Source organism: Theobroma umbraticum, unplaced genomic scaffold (assembly GCF_002168275.2).
Source record: "Theobroma umbraticum cultivar Fairchild unplaced genomic scaffold, ASM216827v3 scaffold_12.0, whole genome shotgun sequence".
Lineage (NCBI taxonomy): Eukaryota > Viridiplantae > Streptophyta > Magnoliopsida > Malvales > Malvaceae > Theobroma > Theobroma umbraticum.
In genome coordinates this window covers 613,795-631,195 of record NW_018397272.1, presented here as the reverse complement: position 1 = coordinate 631,195, position 17,401 = coordinate 613,795, and the positions used below count along the sequence as shown (strand labels likewise).

The 17,401-nt window shown below is 32.4% G+C and overlaps 1 pseudogene; it reads right to left on the bottom strand.

Moving 5' to 3' along the window:
• Nucleotides 1-6,600: 6,600 nt before the first annotated feature.
• Nucleotides 6,601-8,407, bottom strand: LOC110426781 (AAA-ATPase ASD, mitochondrial pseudogene; annotated as a pseudogene).
• Between the last annotated feature and the right edge of the window lie 8,994 nt (nucleotides 8,408-17,401).

The window sequence follows — 17,401 nt, the reverse complement described above, 5'->3', positions numbered from 1 at the left end:
AGCAAATTTGATCATTTTGTCATAATCAAAATTATAATAATTTTAAAGCTAACACTCAAGGGGAGAGAGTTTGACCAAATTTGAAAATATTTAGATCCGAGGTTATTAATCGATTAAATAAAAAATTAATTAGTAGAAACATGTAATCTTACCTCTAGATCAATTTTCCAAGCTTGGATCTAGCTCAAATAGGCTCCAAATGTCATTTAGGGGCTTGAGGTTTCGTATAAAGGAGAGAGAGAAAGAGAGAAAATGGGTTTTCTCTCAAAATGGTAGAATGCTTGAAACTTTTTTTTATTTTTGCCTTCACAAAGGGATTTATCGATACATTCAAGAATATATCAATACATTCTTATCGAATTCCTCCTAAATGTATCGATACATGTTATTCAATTTGCCCTCGACTTCAAATATATAGATACATTTGGACAATGTACCGATAGATGTTCATCCTTACTCAAATTTATCGATACATCCTTGTATGCATTAATAGGAAATCCTTAAAATACTTCATATTGTTCTTCTTGTCGGGAATGTATCAATACATTTTGCCTAAATTGCACCTTTTTTGCACTTCAACTTCCAAAAATCTAAACTTTAACATCCCAAAATCATTTTCTATATAAGTCATACTTTAAAATGACTATCTTAACTCATAATCCCCATTCACACACTCAAACACACAATCAAACCTCAATATAAACTTTAAAATTCAAGATTTATCATCCATTCCTCAAAATTTTGGCTAAGTCTCAAGGTTTTGTGTTCTAAAGGTCATAATTTTCATTCTTACCTTACTTTATCAAGAATGCTCAATATCCAAGCATGTACTCATCACATAGATTCAAATCCTCGTTATGCTCTAAGTCACATAGTATACAAATCAAAGCTTGGCATAATTTACATTAAGCATCATATTTATCATAGTGCCAAACAATGCATTATAACATTCAAGTGTCAAACATATACACAACATTTTTTTTGAGCCTTCACATGCTCATATATCATATTCAGTGCTTTATGGACATAGGCATACTCTTAAGCTTTTAAACATATACACCAAAAATTCAATTTAGTTCATTAATTGGCTTGGTTTACATTATATAGTTATTACCACAAAATCAAGGGTGTTACACATTACAAGCTTAATAAAGTCTTAATGATCCTTGATTAAATGTCAGTCTACATTAGTGGAAGGAGATGAAAAATAAATTTATGGGATTCTTGTATTAATCTTAATTTTGTATAAGCATAAACTTATCCGGATTACATGACTATTTTTTATAAAAGGATTATGCACACACACACGCACAGGAAGTTCGTTCAAGAATGAGCTTGCATTTGACTAGAATCATGAACTTGGATAGATTTTATGTTTACCTTAGTCATGATTTTGGGATAACTCTTGAGGAAATTTGGAAATCATTAGTTCAGTGTAAGTCACCTCTAGCTAGTTGTTTTCACAATTTATGTTGTTTTTTGTTTGCGTTTTGTTTAGGTTTTTTTAATGTTTTTGCTCAACAACTAGCAAAATCTTAAGTTTAAGGGTTATATAAATTAGCTAAGTTCTTGAGATATAGGTTTGAAAGGCATTTTTAGTTGTTTTTCTTAGTTTAGTTTAAACCATGTTGAGTTGTTTTATTTTTTTATTTATGTTAAATTGCTTTTAGTTTGGTTAGTATTGATTTAGTTTAATGTGTTTGTAAGTGTACATAAGAAAAGGCATTAATTGTTGAAAAAGAGTGCATGAATGGCTAATGCTTCTCTCATACATGTTTCAACATTTTGGCATAATTCACATTCTAGATGTTCAATTGATGTGATTCTTAAGTCATTGGAAAGCTAAGAGATAAGGTTACAACTTTCATGTTCACCATTTTTCCTAGTTCAGCATAGATCGATGAAAAAATCACATCACAAATTGATTTAGTGTAGCAGCGTACACAATAGAGACATCAACTATGGCGTCGTAGCATTGGGAAAGTGAGGCCATGGCTCTACATCGATATCTTGGACAATTTATTTCTGAATTTTACCAGAATTAGGTCATTTTAAAGATTATTTAAAGGTACTTTTGAAGCAATTGAAAGACACAATTAAGCTAAGGTTTCTCTGAAGAAAAGTGGCCATTGAGCACCCATGAAAGCAAAAAAGATTGTGAAAGATTGAAGATCCAACAAATCTTTACTTTTCTATTCTTTTCTTTTCTTCTTTGTTTTCTTGCATTGTTACTATTGTTAAATTTCTTTGGATTATGCTTTTATTATTCAACACTAACTAAATTTTTCTTTTTAAGATTACAATTAAACTCAACTTGTAGTTTGTATTTTTAATTTCTCTCTTGCTTATGATTAATGGAATATGAGTTGTTTATTCCAATATTGTATTTAATGCTTTTGATTGCCTAATCACCAATTAGATTGATCTGAAAACCTAAATGCAACTTAAAAAAGGGAGTTTATAGTAGACCATGGATGGAATAACATAAGTTCAAATTCACATAGTTGATTAGGTAATTTGATTTGTATATAGGGTAAGAATATACCTATATATTTTATGTAGTCAAAATTAGAGCCTGGTTCTAATATGTTTGTCTTTACTTCAATTCTCATAGGAATATGGTGAATTAGTTAAGATAAATATTTTTATAAGAACATTAGAAGAGACTTGTAAATAATTTAGGAACTCTAGATTAGCAACGCAATCCATTTAGCAATTCAAGGGAAAGAGACAAAATTCAGATGAAGTGTTGAGGGATATTGTAATCCTAGGCTTGTTTATTGATTAATTTTTCTAATTATGGTTTGCCATCAGCTTTTAGATTTAGTTTCGCTATTATTTAGTTTTAGTTTTACTTTTTGATAATCATTTTATTTTGGTTGTTTAAATAAGATTAGGTTATAATAATTTGAGTTCTTAGTAAAAGCTGGTACAATTCTTTATGGGATTCAACACTTTATTTATCATTATATTACTTGTTAACAGTACGTGCACTTGCGTGGTAAATCTGACAACAAAGTATAAGAGCTTAAGGTTCAAGTACGTAAGATGATGAACACTTGATTTTGAGAGTGATTCTTAAGGAATTTACTATTTGATCTTTCACTAATTTCTAGAAAATTCCTCTCTAGGTGTTCTTTTTCTTGAAAGTTATGCATTAGACCTCTACTTATATGTTGGTGTATGAAATTATCTGTTCGGGGAAGTGTGCTTGAAAATGTAGCCATTATTCATGCATTTTTCTGGCTTGTCTGAAGTGAGGTATTGATACCTTCGATACAAGTCTTAATACTTTATTTGCCAAAATCAACTGAGATCTTGATACCTCTGTTGCATGTCTCAATACTTGTCCATCCTTGGCATTTCCCAAATTGAACATGTCTCAATACATCTATGGCTTCGTCTCACTACATAGCAGCTTGCTCTAGAAATCAGGCTGATCTTGATACTTAGACACTTGCTTTTTGGAATTTGAAGTTCTGATGATGAGGTCTCGAATGGCTCTCAATACTTTAGCACTTGCTTTCTAAAAATTGAATCTACGAGGTGAAGTCTCGATATGTTGAAGCTTGGGTCCCGATACATTTAGACTTTCTCTGTAGAAATTAGAGCCTTGTGTGAATTCTTGATACGTTAAAGCTTAAGTCTCAATACTTTCAGACTTGCTCTTTGGAAATTGCATTTCTGAACTGATGTCTCAAATACCTTTACATGATGTCTCAATACCTTTGTTTCCTTAGGCCATTGCTAAGGCATTTCAAGCTTAATGTATCGATACTTACTTAAGAAGTCTTGATACCCTAGGAATTTTAAGTTTTTTCTTAGTTGTTTTGAGCTTAAAACACTTAGCCATTTTTCATTTAAATGCTTAAGGGGTTTTGTGAAGTCTTAATACATTTAACCACTCATATTTTGGTCATTTCATTTTGTCATTTCAAAACAAGGATCAATCTTTTCATAGACATAGTATCAACATCCATTTTTACAAATTCACCCCATTAGTCTCCCAACGGTTTGAACAAATCATGATGCCATACTTGCAAAGGAACTACCTCCAATTTCACCCAAAAAAATAATTCTAGTTGCATAGCTTTTCAATAAGCCACCAACTTACTAAGCCATGGCTGAAAACAATTTCGATAATCCTCAATCAAAACTTTCATAAGCTCTTCATTGAAAAACATGATAAGCACTTGGAAACCCCTAAGATATAGGACACTCGCCTTAATCTTTTTCTCCATCAAACCTTTAAGCAAATCCTTAATTGAGCATTTAACCTTAAAGGTACCTACAACACTACGTTTCAGCCATTCATCATTAGATTTAGGAATAAAAATTGTGTCACCTACCTTCTCTTTAGACATCTCTTGTGATTTATTTGCACCACTCTTAATCACCTAGCTCTAAGGTTTGGTGACACTACTTTTACCAACCTATTCAGATTGAACACTTTGCACAACCTCCTTGAAGGATCAAGAAGGCCATTCGTCCTTAGAGGTTCACTCATCAACTTGGATGATAATATTTTTCCCACAGAATTCACTTCCTTCACCAATACCCACCTACCAGCAATATACATTCCATTACCTTCCCAGATAGCAAAACAGAGTTCCCTTCCTTCCTTGAATCTGACAAAAGCCAAATTATAATGTCACTTTATCGACCTTCAAGGAACAAAGACATCCGCTAAAATACCAAACTAATCAAACACTGTTTTAATATCAGTCTAAAAGATCCTTTTAACAAAATAATGCACGAAGACAGAATGCAAAGATTTTCTCCATTGTGATAGCTTTGATTGATCAAGAATCCTTATGCCTTGAAACCCATACCTCTAATGAACCATAGCCGTTCTTCCTCCTCCATATCTACTTCCAAAAGAGCTCTCAACTCTTTATATCTCAATTTATTTTGTTGTAATGTTTAATTTTTTTTCGTTACAGTTAAGGACTTATTTGGCTTTAAAATAAATATTTAAGGGCTTGTTTGAATATAATAAAAGATGAAGGATTTCGTTAAATAAATCAATATAATACAAGAACTTTCTTTTCGACTGGTTAGTTTATTGCATTGTACTTTGTAACATTGTAATTATAGTTGATAAAATAAATAAATAAAAATTAAACAACAAAGTTTGTATATTGTCACAAATAAACAACCACAAGCTAAAACATACTACTTGGAGAAACCACTCTTGGTTTGTCCTTTTTTTGCAATTGAAGACAGCCACAATCTACAAAATAAACAAATTTGAACGATTAATTTTTCTGAAAATAATTAGATCAAATTATACAATTAATTTTTGTACCATATCAAAGTGGTGAATTTAATCCTTGCACGTACTTTAGAAAAATTTTATGATATTTTTATGTCAAAAATAATTTCTACATTCATAAAATTTGTTTTATCGAAAATATGGTAATATTATGAACAAATTTTTCTAATGGAACAAAATTCCATTGGAACCACCCCATTTTCTTGTGGTGCGTTTAGCATTTTTCTATTTTAAAGAAAATACAAAGAAAACTATTTCTTGATCGTATGAATAAATTCTTAAGTCTTCGAGTCATTTTGAACCATGTTTTTCAATACATAAATTTCAAAGAAGAAAAATCAAGGAAATTAAGTAGATTTGAGGTAGTGGCTGATTATCTTAATATTATATTATAGGACTTACGTAAGTATGTTTGCAACTTTTGTTCCGAAGTCAGTATTAACGGCTGTCCACGTTTCTTCACAAAATTAAGTTCAGTAAACAATCATTTTGCTGTAGAATTATTAGCCCTTTTTGTTTATAAGTTAATTCAAAGAATGCACATTCATACAAAATTATAATAACATGCAACACACGACACAAGAAAAATGATATTTAGTTTAGTGGTAATGCGTGCCAAGCGTAGGCCCAAACATGCGATCCAACTAGAGTTTTAAGCCAGATTGAACATGGAAAAGTCCAGTCAAAAAGAACTTCAAGATCATTTGGGGTTTTCACTTATATTTCTAGAGGATTTAAGGCTATATAAATGGAATAGATTTTGGAGAAGTTTGAAAAGAAATGTTAGGCCTACATCTTTCGGCTGATCTGTGGAACTGTTAATGGTTCACCTCACCATCTCCCGTAGGCTTTCATGCCCATAATTTTCTTCTTCTCCTTCTTGAGCCCAATTTGCCCTTTCGTTTTTGAAGAAAATTGGGCCAGATAGAAGGTTGTGATTGAGGAACCCAAGCATACATTCTTTTTGTTACAGTAAATAAAAGAAAAACCAAGAGTGATTGTGTAAACCCAACCCAATCTTTAGCCATTATTGTGGTCTGGTAAGGTCTAAAAATCAATTATTTCTTCCTATGAGATTTTTTTTAAAAAAGAAAAAACACAAACATTTTTGTTGTACTTTCCAAGGTCACTCAAATTTATTTTTGGATTTTACAATAAATAAATTTTAAAATATTTTAAATATTACAAAAGTTTTTATTATTCTAGTTTAAAAGAAATAATATATCTCTAAATTATATATGTTAAGCAAAAAAAGCGTTAGAGATTTAGCAAATATTAAGATTGAGGGAGTGTGTCACTACATGCAAGTGACACCGAAATAAAGATCAATAATTATAGTATTTTTTTCTCTTTGAATAATGATAAATTAAGATCAATTATTGCACATAAATTAAATTGCCTAATTGGTACAATATCTTTTGTATAAAGGGATACACAACCCATTCTTGTCCAATTCTGATTCTAATTTTTGTAGCTGCTGTTCTAAGCCAACAATCTTTGCCGCGCGTATACATTTTTCCTTCAGTGAACCGAATTTTCATCTCCTACTGTTTTTTCAGCTAATACCTGGCTCTCTGTTGTTTTCCCTTGGTCTTGGCTAGGTAATTCCTCCCCTTTTGCTTCTTTCTCAGCTTTCAGCCTGGCCTCTTCTTTTGCAGATTCCAGAGCCTGAATCAGGCTTTCCAGGCAAGTTTCAGGATCCGTTGAGACGGTTTTTGGCATCAAATGCTCTGCAACTTCAGCTGGAGTCATTCTAGCTTCTTCCAACAGTTCCTGAATCCTGCGAAACAGATTGTGAGACTCAAGCTTTTGATAGTTATTGGCCAACACCTTGAATGCTTCAAATCCACAATATGACAATTCTATATGCTTATCCATCCGCCCTTTTCGAATTAGAGCTGGATCAAGTTTTTCCACAAAATTTGTTGTGAAAACAATTAATCTTTCACCCCCACAAGCTGACCATAGCCCATCAATGAAATTCAGCAAACCTGAAAGAGTAACCTGGCTGCTTTTCGGTTCTTGATCTTTTGTTAGCTTTTGCCTTGGATCCTTCATGTCTTCTGGTTCCTCTTTCTCATTTTTCTTCCCCCTTTGACCAGTCAAGTCAAGTGAACAATCAATATCTTCAATAACAATTATTGATTTGCTTGATGTTTCAATCAACAGCTTCCTCAGCTCGGTATTGTCCTTCACGGCAGTTAATTCAAGATCATAAATGTCATAGCCTAAAAGATTGGCCATGGCAGCAATCATTGTGGACTTACCAGTCCCTGGAGGACCATAAAGAAGATAACCTCTCTTCCAAGCCCTCCCAATTCTTGAATAAAACTCTTCTGCCTTGCTGAAAGTAGTCAGGTCCTCCATAATTTCCTCCTTCTTCTCTGGCTCCATAGCTAATGTCTGAAATGTTGCTGGGTGCTCAAAGACGACATGGCTCCACATCGATCCGTTATTGGTATATAGCTTTCTTTGCCTGTTCCTTACCTTAATCGCTCTACCTTCTTTCAGCACATGGTTCAGGTAAGGTCCAATCATGAGATCCCGGTGTCTTTTGTGGAAAGTAAGCTTGTAGAACCTTTTTTCATCTGTAACAGGATAGAAAGAAAATGATTGTGTCTTGGCAATATGTTTACCAGAAGCCCACCAAAGTTTTACACCTCTAAATTCATCTGCTACCTCTTCATGATCATCCATACTGAGAACAAGAGACTGGTTGTTCTTTACTATATCAGCTTTGAGCCTCTTTGCTTGCGAAGAAGAAGTGGAACTGAGATAGTTTTCTATAGCAGAATAAGCTTCACTCCTCATCAGACGCTCACCTGTGAATTCATTGAATGTAATCTGAATATAAGGATAAACAAAACTTACCAACCTTTGGGAGTACTTCTCGATATAGCTTCGAAATTGGTAAGGGAAGTATTGCTGAAAAACTGCCCAAATAAACATTAAACTGGCAACTACAGATCCTAGATGAGCAATCATGTTTCTGAGGGACATGTTCTGTTGTTTTACATTTTTTTCTCTAGTTTCTCCCTTCTTTTTATACAGAGAAGATGGGTGGTTCGTGTTTACAGAAATGGGTTATCCCATGTGAAATCATCTAACAATCTGGAATAGAATTGACTTATAGCTTTTGTCGGAGTCCCAAAAGTCGGCCAAAGCTGTATTTGACCAAACCTTCTGAGCTAAGAAAACCATGTTACATACAGTGATGACATGATCCTTTGAGTTCCAATTTACATAAATTTGCAACTACAGATCCGTTATTAGTCTTGTTCGACCATGTCCATATTTTTATTAGTTTTTTTGTCCTTAAATTGTTGCTGCAAGTTTTTGAGCTAATTAAAGTTGCAAGGTAAAATTTAAAAATTCCGCTCCGATTACTTTAAGAGGGCACTTTCAAAAGCGGAGGGTTCTGCCGCTATAAGGGGGGCATGATCCCTCAAAATTTTTAAAATATTTTATATATTATATATTTAAAATATTAATTAATACTATTTTTTTTAAAAAAATAACATTAATTCATATCATAATAGATATAATAGACAAGAAAAATATGTAAAGAGATAAGGAAAATAATTAATCTTCAAAAAATTTAAAATTTTATATATATTATATATTTAAAATATTAATTCATATCATTATTATGAAAATATGAATTGTGCAAGAGATTAGCAAAATAGGAAAGTCAAGAAATTACTATTAATTGATAGATTATTTATCATGTTTTGACTCTTTCAGTTTCTACAACAACTACAGAGTCAGTCATTTCAACAATAAAAATTGTGAAAATAAGATTTCGGACCAAACTAGATGATGAATTTCTTATAGATAATTTAGTTGTCTATATTAAAAAAGACATTATTAACTTTTTCAGTACAAAGTCAATAATTGACAAATTTGAATTTGAAAAATATTATCAAGCATAATTTTCCTAAAAGACTATGGTAAGTATTTCTTTTCCTATTGCTTTTAATTTACATATTGTATAAAATTATTATCTATTATAATTCTTTTTATTATTGGTTAAGTTCAAAATATTAGTTTTAAAAATTTTTAACTCTTATTTCCTTTTGTCTTTGGCCCCCTTATTAAAAATTAGTTAGCTGTGCTCCTTAACACTTTGATCTCTCTTTTTTTAAAATGATACTTTTGGTCTTTTCACTACTAACATTGTTAATCCGCAGTTAAAAAAATACAATCCAATATTACATAAATATTTTGGACACAAATACTTTCTTTTATAAAAAAAAATATTTACTCTTTACTCTTCCAAAAACCTTAATAAAATAAAAAACTAAAGGAATTTGGATATGCTTTCTTTAAATTTTCATCTTTTGCATTTCAATCCACCTGAAGAATTTTGTAATAATCGACACTCATTCTTTGAATTCCTTTTTTCTTCTTGTAACTTGAAGAATTTTTCTCTTACCTCTTTGGATTTTTTTCTTTTTCTCACAACTTTATTGTTTTTTTTTTTTAAAGATAAGATCATTATGTTCATCTAGGGAGAGGCTACAAAGTGCTGTTTCAAGTTTTCACCAATTTAGTTTGAAGACTTTGTACAACAAGCTGCAATTCTTTACAAAAACTATAGAAACTTGAACCGATGTGAGTGTTGGGTTGCCCTGCAAAAAAGATACTTAGGCTCAATGTGATTTATAGAATGATTATCACACCCTTATTATTTGTGTCAATACAAAAACTCAATTCACCTATAGACAAATCAAACATGCTGCCTAAATACTAAAGAAAAAGATAAAACCCATTGGTGTTTTGATTTGACAAATCACAACTTTAATTTTTTAATTGAAGAAATTTGGATTTGAAAGGAATAAAAAAGAAATACAAAAAATTGTTGATATTTCTTGTCTACTGCCATTTGAGGAGGAAAAGATTCATTAACATCGATCTCATGGAAGCTACATATGTCAAGGTCTTTCATTTCTTTTCTTGTTTTATCTTAATTTTTTTAGCTTTTTTTTTTGTTCAAAATCTTATTTTTAACAATTAATTATTTTTTCTAATTAAGGTTTTTGGGAGAGTATGAGGAAATTTTTTTGTTCAAAAAGAATATGTCTAAATTGAAAAAAATGATATGAAGGTCATTTATGTCTTAAAATATTTATGTGATATTGAGTCCTAATTTTTTTTAACTGTTGGACTAATAATATTAACAGTCAAAAACTCAAAAGTATCATGTTAAAACAAGAAGGACCAAAGTGTCTTTTAGAATGATTAGAGAGGTACTTGGATTACACCCTAAAGTTGCATGTCAAACTAATGTACTCTATGGAACAGGCACTTTGCCCAAGCCTACAAGCCTAGCCCATATCAGCCCAAGTGCAGATATTGATTTTCAATCCCAAGCCAATATGGCATTTTGGAACACTAGAATGACTAAATTGATTGGTCTTTTTTGTGGAAATACAAGGATGAAAGTATTTTAGCTAAAGTTTTTAAAACTTTTCAAGTTTTATCATCATTTTCAATGAAAAATTCACTATAAAAATGAATAACAACCAAAATTGACATCACAGTTTAACAGGGATAGAATGATGCAATAGACAGAAGAAAATGAGTATTATTTTATGTTAGATTTAATGAATGGCTTACAGCCAATCAATTGGGTATAGAAATATTTTTTGCTATATTTTACATTACATTTAATCAGCTTTTTTATCTATGAGTTCATATATAATTGTTATTATTAAAATATGTAGTAAAGGGTTAAGGAATTAATATGTTTGCAAAAGAAATTATAAAGTGTTATAATTATGAGTTCCTTATTGCATCATTAAAGCATTAATTCTACATGTTCTTGCTAGTTGATACTTTATCAAAATAAGATATTAATAAGGTCAAGAGAGCAACACATGTTATATTTCTTATTTATGAAGTGAACAATTAATCATATAAGTTGAAGTATGAGGATACTTGAACAAATATATGGATGATTGTTAAATGAACAAGTTCACTAAACCTAACCTATTATAAAAATTTCATTGGATATCTTACTTAAGTATCTAAGAAAACATATTTTCATTTGACAGTTTTGTAAGTGAACCTTATACATAAGATTATTGAATTATTGTATATGTGAAGTGTCTCATAGCATGTACAATGTGATGGATATTGGATATAGCATGACGTATATGGAGATAGATGAGTGCTCAATACAAGATTCATCACACTAAGTGATATTAGAAGGAATATCCCATTACTTCTTGACATGCATTAACTCAAAGCATCCTTGGCCAAGATAGTATGAAGATTTGGAAAGAAGTATTCTAATTACATTCAAAGAGTTAATGACTAGTTTCAAGAATTGACATGATTCTAATCAAGATACGACCTATGAAATCCTACATTGAGTAAGAAGACAAGTTAGGAAATCCTTAGGTGACCATCTAGATTACAGACTTTGACTATGAAAATTAGTTTTACTCTTCAAAAGAATTCATTGACACTTTGGTTGTCTGTCACTTTTAAAGCAGAAAATTTTTTAAGCTTGAGAAGGGTCAAAATATGTGATTCTTATAGAACAATCTTTTAGAAATAAAATAACATGGCAATGATTCCCTTGATTTTTAAATGACCAAAAATGATTTTCTTTATAATTTTTGGTGTACATTTGCTATGGTAAATGGGAGCCATAAATTTAATTTCAGTTGAACTTTTTTTATTTTGTTCTTGAAATCAAAATTTAGATTTTGATTGTTTTGAATTTTGATTTTTTGGATATTTTTATTGAATCCAAATAGGGGTTATTTGCTTATTTACATTAAATATTTTAAGTAAATGGAGAGTAAAAAGTAAAGAGGGTATTTACTTAGATGGTATTTAATGTAAATAAGATAGACAGGTTTTATAGGTAATCTATCTTAAAAACTGCATTTTGTCTTAAATGTATCGATACATATACGTGATGTATCGATATATTTAGCCCATAATATGTTTCTAATGAACATGTAGCAATACATGTTCACAATGTATTGATACATTTCGTCAATTTCAAAAAAATAAAAAAGATAAAAACATATTTTCATACCTTAACTTATGAATATATCACAGTTTTTGAGGGTTGGTAACCCTCAAGCGCATTTTGAAGATAAAACTCCAACTCTTAAACTTTTCCAATTCATTTTTGCTCAAAATCACCATTTTTGAAAAAATTGAGCTTGGTTTTGGGTTTTAAATGAAGATTGAGATTTTTCTCACTTTTGAATCCTTTAACCTTGGATTTTTTATTCTAAAAATATGGTTTATTATTCTAGAATTATTGATGTATACAAGCTAGAGGATTTAGGTGAATTTTCTCACTTGTTATAGCTCACTTAAGGTAAGAATATTGATTTTATGGATTTGTACAAATTGGTATTTTGATGAGCAATAGATTTAGTTTAGAAAATTAGTTTAGGAAAACCTAAATAGTTCGAAATAGTATAGAATGATTATTATACGATTTCTAGACTAAGTATTAATGCAAAATATTTATTTGGGTATTTAGGAACTGTTGAAACTTCAAAAATTTTGTTGGAGTAGACTTTTGCATACTTGGTAGAAATCAACTTTCGAGGTGAGTGGGTACACCACTTTCAAAACTATTTGAGTATGTCAACTTGAAAACATGATTGCAAGATTTGACGGATTTGTTATGAGCATTGTAACCAAAAATATTTGACTAAGGAAAAATATGTTTATGGATGAGAAAACATTTTGAAATGGTTTTCAAAACTATTATGTATAATTAAATATTCTAGTATGTAGTAATTTTCAACAAGAGGGGACAAGCCCTTTCAATGTTTTGAACAATTTCATCAATTACTTCAGCTTTTTAGCTAGTATGGGTACAAGATGTTAGTTGAGATAATGATTGTGGTTAATTGAATTGCTCATGCATATGAGTATTGCGAATGTTGATTGAAAAGGTATCCACATTTCCATGATGGGTGTTGTGATGTGGATTAACAAAGTCTCCACATTCCTTTGATTTTATTATCAAGTGGATTGACTATGTCTCCACTTCCCATGATTTATGATAATGTGGATTGAGTAAGTCTCCACTTCCCATGGCTTTTTTGTGACTGGCTTTAGTTCTAGTGTGGGGGTAAGAACACCATAGGGTTAAGTTAGGCACCATGCCACTTTTTCCCTCCTTATGAATCTTGATGTAAGGGTGAGAATACCACATGGATGAGTTGGGCGAAAATCCCCATTCTCCTCATAATTTACTATGCCATGTATTGATGTGTTATTTATATATTGGGTATTATGATGCTTGTGTTTGTTGATTGGTAATTATTGTGTTTATATGAAAATAATTAGGCGTGTTGTTAAGTGAATTATATATTTTTGATTTGAATGTTTGTTGTTGAGCTTGAAGGGTCGAGGTTTACCTTCATTATCTCCTTGCAAATGTTTATCAATTTAGCTTGTATTTGAACATTATTTTTATGCATTTAACGCTACCCAATGCATTCATGATGAAATACTATAGAAGGTGTCACATTTCTATGGATAGATGTATGTTAAGAGAGCTTTGAGAAGCTCAAGACTTTACTTACCATCGCTCTTATGTTGAATTTACCTTGTGGTTCAGGTGGTTGCACAGTTTATTTCAACGAATCACGAGTAGAAGTTGTGTGTGTTTTGATGCAACATGGTAATGTGATTATGTACACATCTCAACAACTCAAAAATCATGAGTAGAATTACCCCATAGGTGATTTAGAGATGGCTGCTATAGTCTTTGCCCTAAAGATTTGAGGCACTATCTATATAGTGAGACTTGTGAGATTTATATGAATCATAAAAGTCTTAAGTACAATTTTTGAGCAAAAAGATCTCAACGTTAGGCAACATTAATGGATGGAGTTTCATAACGATGTATGATTGCACTTATTGTATCATCCTAGCAAAGCTAATGTGGTGGCTGATGCCTTGAGCCAAAAATCTATGGAGAGTTTAGCTCACATCATAGTTGAAAGGAGATCATTGGTGCAAGTATGCAAGAGTTGGGTGATCTAGGCACTTGATTGAGGTTGATGATACAGAGCATTGTTAGCCCATTTTAGAGTAGTGAGATCAATGTTGATGGATCACATTAAGGAAGCCTCAGACAAGATGATTTTGTGGTAAGGTCTTGGAGGAACCTTAAGGGAGGAAAGGATGATTGTTGACTAACAGCACTGATGGATACCTAGATTATGGAACTAGAGTGTATGTCTTAGATATTGATGATTTGAGAGTGGGAGATTCTAGAAGAGGCCCACATGCAGCATATGTTGTTCATCAAGCGCCCACTAAATGTTAACCATGACTTGAAGAGGTGTATTGGTGGAAAGGCCTTAAGAGAGATATAACCGAGTTTGTGACTAAGTGTCTGGTATGCCAACAGGTTAAGGTAGAGCATCAGGCCTAATAGATTATTACAACCTTTACTTGTTCCTGAGTGAAAGTGGAGCACATGTATATGGATTTTGTGACAGACTACCCGAACAAGTGAGGGGTGTTGACTCTATTTGGGTGATTGTAGATAGTTTACTAAGTTTACACATTTTCTTCTAGTAAAGACCAGTTATGTGGTAGTACAATCTGCTAGGCTAACATGTGATATAGTGCGATTGCATGGAGTCCCAGTCACCATAGTGTGATTTTGGGCATGCAATTTTCTAGTGGGTTGTGGGAAAATTCAAGAAGCTTTGGACAAAGTTAAATTTCAAACTATTTTCACCCCACAGATAGATGGATAGTTTGTGAGGGGACTATTTAGACATTAAAAGATATGTGAGAGATTGTGTTCATAGACTTCGGGTTACTTGGGACCACACACTTGCCATTGGTTAAGTTTGCGTACAATTAGTAGTTTTCAGTCTACTAATTTAAATGGCATCCTATGAAGCTTTCTACGAGCAGAGATGTAAATCGCCCATATGTTAGTTTAAGGTTGGTGAAAGGAATTTACTGGGCCAAAATAGTTCATGAGACCACCAATAAGAATATAGTTGTTTAGAGAAAGGATGTTAACAGCACAGAGTCATCAGAATCATATGCTAACCATAGACGTCGAGAATTGGATTTGAGGTGCATGACCTGTCGTTCTTGCAAAGTCTTATCCAACGAAAGGCATTATGAGGTTCGGCAAAAAGTGCAAATTGAGCCCTAGGTGCATTGGATCATTCTGAGACTTGGAAAGGGTTGTGCACGATAGCATAGATTAACACTTCTGTGGATCTTCTCTAGTGTCATCCATGTTTTTGTGTTTCGATATTTACGGAAGTACAACTGATCCATTGATGTCATTCGGCCATGAGTCTCTACCAGTTGGAAATGATTTGAGTTCGAGGAGGTTATGGTAATATATTAGATAGCAAGTGAAGAAGCTACACACTAAAGAGTTAGTATTGGTTAAGTTGCAATGGTCCATGACTCAAGTGAGGAGTTGACTTGGGAGGCCGAAGATGAATGTAAGCAAAGTACCCAATCTATTTAACAGGTTAGTATGTTATTAAGTTCGAGGACGATTTCATAAGGGGGGAGAATGGGGATATAGTGTTTTGGTTAAAATAGATATTTTTATAAGATGAGTTGGAAGACCTTAATAAATAATTTAGGACTCGAGGTTAGCAACTTAAACCATTGAAATAAGTTAAGGAAGAGAGGTAAGATTTAGATGAAGTGTGAGGGATATTGTAATCCTAGGCTTGTTTGGTTTGATGCTTACTCAAGTTATTATTATTTTGATTTTTCATGTTAGTTTAAATTTTAGTTAATTAGTTGTAGTTAATCAATTAATTTTGAGTGTTTGGATAAGATTAATTTGTTCTAATTTTAGTACTTAGTAAAATTTTAGATCAATTCTCTGTGAGGTCGATACTTTGCTTACAAATATACTATCTATTCGATATGTATACTTGTGTAGTGAAATTTTAACTGACACTAGTATACATTTTAGGGATAACAGTGGCAGAGTATGATGTTAAATTTACACAGTTGGCTCGATATGTACCATATCTTATCTCTACGAAAGAGATGAAGATTAGGAGATTTGTTGATGGGTTAGTGGAGCCCTTGTTTAAGGGAGTAAGTTCTCGAGAGTTTGATTTTTATGCCTCAGTTGTGGATTGTGCTCAAAAGATAGAGATGAGGATTGTTAAGACTAAAATAGCTAAAGATAGGTCGAAGAGGGCCAAGATTGAGAGTCATAGGGATTTTAGGGGTAATAGGGGATCTTCTTCCACAAGACAACCTAGAGATACTTAGTCTTCTCATCAAGGGAATAGTTTTGGCAAGTGATGGTAAACATGACAAAGGGGATGGTAAGCCCCCTAGACAGCAAAGTTCAAGGCAGGATCATCAGTCCCCTCTATTGTGTTCTACTAGTAATAAGAGGCATCAAGGTCAATGCCAAAAAGGTACCCCATCTTATTATGGTTGTGGTTTGCTTGGACATGTGATAAGGAATTGTCATGAGGGTCAATAGTCAAAAAGACTTGCTCAGCCAATTATAGCGCCTGCTCCTATTACCACACAGATGATCAGAGAGGCTAGAGGAGCTGGGGGTAGGGGTGTTGGTAACAGCACTCAAGGTAGAGCATCTAGACATGGTGTTCATGGTACAACTAGTTGAGGATAAGCTAGAGTTTATGCATTGATCCCATAAGATGCATAAGCATCCAATGTTGTTGTTTCAAGTATTCTACCTATGTGTTCTATTGATGCATGTGTGTTGTATGATCTTGGTGCTACACATTCATTTGTTTCTCCATATTTGCATCTAAGTTAGGTATAGGGCACTCTAAAAGGGAGCAAGATGCAGTAGTTTCCACACCTTTAAGAGAGGTGTTTATGGCAAGGTATGAGAATAGAGCTTATGTGGTTCGAGTTAATGAGAAAGAGATTCAAGCAAATTTAGAATTGATGGATATGCTAGAGTTTTATGTGATTCTTGGGATGGATTGGTTATCCCCCAACTATGCTAGTATGGAATGCCACCACAAGAGGGTAAAGTTTAAGTACCTTGGAAAGATATCGGTCTATATTTAGGGAGATCACAACATGGCTTCAAGTAGTGTGGTGTCAACCATGACTGCCAATAGTTTCATGAGACACAGCTGCTAG